At 50.9% G+C, this 3485-nt stretch overlaps 1 protein-coding gene across 1 annotated transcript in view; it reads right to left on the bottom strand.

Moving 5' to 3' along the window:
- Window positions 1-3485, bottom strand: part of XRCC2 (X-ray repair cross complementing 2) — a 23498-nt gene that overhangs the window by 19563 nt on the left and 450 nt on the right. The gene's annotated exons all lie outside the window — the stretch shown is intronic.

Below are 3485 nucleotides of genomic sequence, written 5' to 3'. Positions count from 1 at the left end.
GGGGGGGGGAGAGAGAGAGCACAGGCAGACAGAATGGCAGGCAGAGACAGAGGGAGAAGCAGGCTCCCTGCTGAGCAAGGAGCCCGATGTGGGACTCGATCCCAGGACGCCAGGATCATGACCTGAGCCGAAGGCAGCTGCCCAACCAACTGAGCCACCCAGGCGTCCCTGTACTTTTTTTTTTTTTTTAAAGATTTTATGTACGTATGTATGTTTGTACTTAGGCTGAGCCCATGCTCGAGTGCCCACGCTGGGGGAGGAGCAGTGAGGGAGGGAGAAAGAACCTCAAGCTGACTCCCAGCTGCCCATGGAGTGCAGGGTGGGGGGTAGGCCGTCTTCAGCACCGCCCATCTCACCATTGTGACCTGAGCCAAAACCAAGAGTCAGATGTTTCATTGACTGAGCCACCCAGACACCTCGAAATTGCAGTTTCTGTTCTTTTATTTTATTAAAGATTTTTATTTATTTGAGAGACAGTGAGAGACAGCATGAAGTGGGGGAGGGTCAGAGGGAGAAGCAGACTCCAGTGAGCAGGGAACCAAATGTGGAACCCTTCCGGGGACTCCAGGATCATGACCTGAGCCAAAGGCAGTTGTTCAACCAACTCAGGCACCCAGGTGCCCTCGAAATTGCAGCTTCTTAGAAACAAAAATATTTACTCTATTTTAAGGAGGAAATTCAGAGAAAACCTGTGCATATGTTATCAAGACAGACTTCATGAAAACGGAGGAATTGCAGTATTAATATCTGATAAAGCACACTTGAGAGGGAAGAAAGTTGCTAGAGACAAAGGGGGACTTTACAGAATGAATAATAAAAGTATCATTCCACCCAAAAGACATACGATCCTCAACGTGTAACATATGAAGCAAAACTAATATAGGTGAAACGAGAAATAGACAAGCCCACAATGATATCTGGGACCTTAACAGTCACCTGTCAGCAAAGGAAAGAGTCACAAACAAAATTAAACACACAGAAAATCAGGACAAACGAGATCTGACTCATGTATGTAAAACACTGCACCCAACAGCAGCAGCATACATGTTTTTTTCAAGTGCCCATGGGACATCCATCAAGATAGATCACATCCTGACCCATAAAAGAAACCTCAAATTTAGAAGAACTGAAATCATACAGAGCATGTCCTCCGACAATGAAGGGCACAAACTAGAAATCGTAACAGAGACAACAGGAAAAATTAAGGGAGTTCCTGGGAAGTTTTTTGTTTTTGTTTGTTTGTTTTTGTTTTTTGTTTTGTTTTTTTTGTTTGTTTTTTAAAGATTTTATTTATTTATTTGCCAGAGACAGAGGGAGAGAGTGAGCACAGGCAGACAAAGAGGCAGGCAGAGGCAGAGGCAGAAGCAGGCTCCCTGCCGAGCAAGGAGCCCGATGCGGGACTCGATCCCAGGACCCTGGGATCATGACCTGAGCGGAAGGCAGCTGCTTAACCAACTGAGCCACCCAGGTGCCCCTGTTTTTGTTTTTGTTTTGATGACACACAAAGCAAGGCAGAACGAAGGGAGAGGGAAGAGGAGAAAGATATCAAATTTATCTACTAAAGTAACAATTATTGAGTGCTAACTGTGGGCTAAATATTGTTCTAAACACTGGGACTAAAGGAGTAAACTCAACAGACAACAAAGTCTGCTCTCATGACCTTTAAATCGATATAAAATGTCAGGTGTGATAAGAAGAATAAACAGGGTAAAAGAATAAAGATTAACAGTAGGTAAAAAAAACAGGTTATTATACTGTAAACTGTAGTCAAATGCTGGTCTTTAATTGCAGGGTTCATTATTAAGTTTTACACGTGCTACTTGTCCTACCATAGTTCTATCTCTACAATACGTTAAAAGAAAATATTTTTTGCAACTTTATTTTCTTGGAAGACCCTGTATGAAATGTCTTTTCCCTACTACTCACAAAATATGGGAATGGTTAGCTGTTTTTTGAAGTTGTAATTCTAGCGAGTTAAAAATTTAAAGTACTTGTTGGGCTCGCTTGAGACTTCCGTTCTCAACACGAAGCCTCCCAGTAGAATCCCTAAAGTTCTGTAGCATAATATGCAAGGGAAGAAAACTGTGTCCAAACCAATTAAGCACTAGCCAGAGTCCTGCAAAACACTCCGAGTTTCACTTAGCCGGTTTTGTTAGCAAAAAGGAAAAAGAATAAAGTAGCACCTATTGCCCAGCTCCCTGCTCTCCCCTCAGACCCTCTGTACTCAAAGTAGTGGGAGCCAAGCAATCTGGATAAGGGTCTCGGTGCAGACATGGCAGGTCAAGGATATGTTGCTAAATTTTTTGTTCCATGATTTGGCTGCGCTGGGCTCCCATTTTTTACTTTTTTTGAAAGATTTTATTTATTTATTTAATAGAGAGGGAGAGAGACCGAGCACAAGCAGGGGAAGTGGCAGAGGGAGAAGGAGAAGCAGGCTCCCCGCAGAGCAGAGAGCCTGACGTGGGGCTGGATCCCAGGACCTGGGCCCAAAGCAGACCCTTAACTGACCGAGCCACCCAGGCGTCCCAGGGCTCCCAGATGTTAGATACTAGGCTGGATCTGACTGCAAAAGTCACCTGTTTGTTGGACCCTGGTTTCAAACGATCATGTAAACGACTAAGGTTTTAACTGTAGTGGTTCTAGCACGGGTTGGTACACTGGCCAGCAGGTTAAATCCAGCAAGTTTAAGAATAAGCTTTATTGAGCGCAGTCATGCTGATTTGTCCCCCTCTCTGCGGATGTCTTCACACGAGGCCTGCAGGGTTACGCAGTTCTGACGGAGCGCGCCCTGACCTGCAAAGCCCTTCACAGGCGACATGCGCGGCTTCCCGGGCGCCCGGGAGGCTCAGTCGGTTGGCGTCTGCCTCCCGCCCCGGTCCTGATGCCGGCCCCTGGGATGGAGCCCCATGTCAGGCTGCCTGCGTCTCCCCTCCACCGTCATCTGTAGAAAAGATTCTTCTCCCCCACCTCGCCCACTTCTCGGGGCTCAGGGCCCACCCGTCTCCCTCACTCGTCAGAGCCACCCGCAGCTCCTCAACACCCACGTCGCCCGCTACTCCCCGCGACCGCCGCCCCCTCCTGCCAAACCGAGCTCACGCCGCCCCTAAAACCTCCGTCCCGGCTCCCCCTGACCCGGGCCCCGCGCTGCCCCCCAAGGCCGCGGTTCCTCCGCGTCGGCCTCCGCCACTGGTTCTTCGTTCCTTGGGCTCCTCGTTCCCGTCCCGCGACCGGGGACCCACCCGCAGGCCGCGCTGGAACCTGCCCGCGCCGCTCCTCGCAGCACCTGTCCAAGCCGGCGCGTCCGGGAACGCACGCGGGCGGGCGAGCGAGCGGCCGGGGCCCCGCTCCCACACCGCCGGCCCCGCTCCCGCCCGCAGGCCCCGCGCTCCGGCCCCGCTCCCGCCCGCAGGCCCCGCTCGCGCCGGCCCCGCTCGCGCCGGCCCCGCTCCCACACCGCCGGCCCCGCTCCCGCCCGCAGGCCCCGC

This window comes from Mustela nigripes, chromosome 4, assembly GCF_022355385.1.
Source record: "Mustela nigripes isolate SB6536 chromosome 4, MUSNIG.SB6536, whole genome shotgun sequence".
Taxonomy (NCBI): Eukaryota; Metazoa; Chordata; class Mammalia; order Carnivora; family Mustelidae; genus Mustela; species Mustela nigripes.
This window is presented reverse-complemented; position numbering and strand designations above follow the sequence as displayed.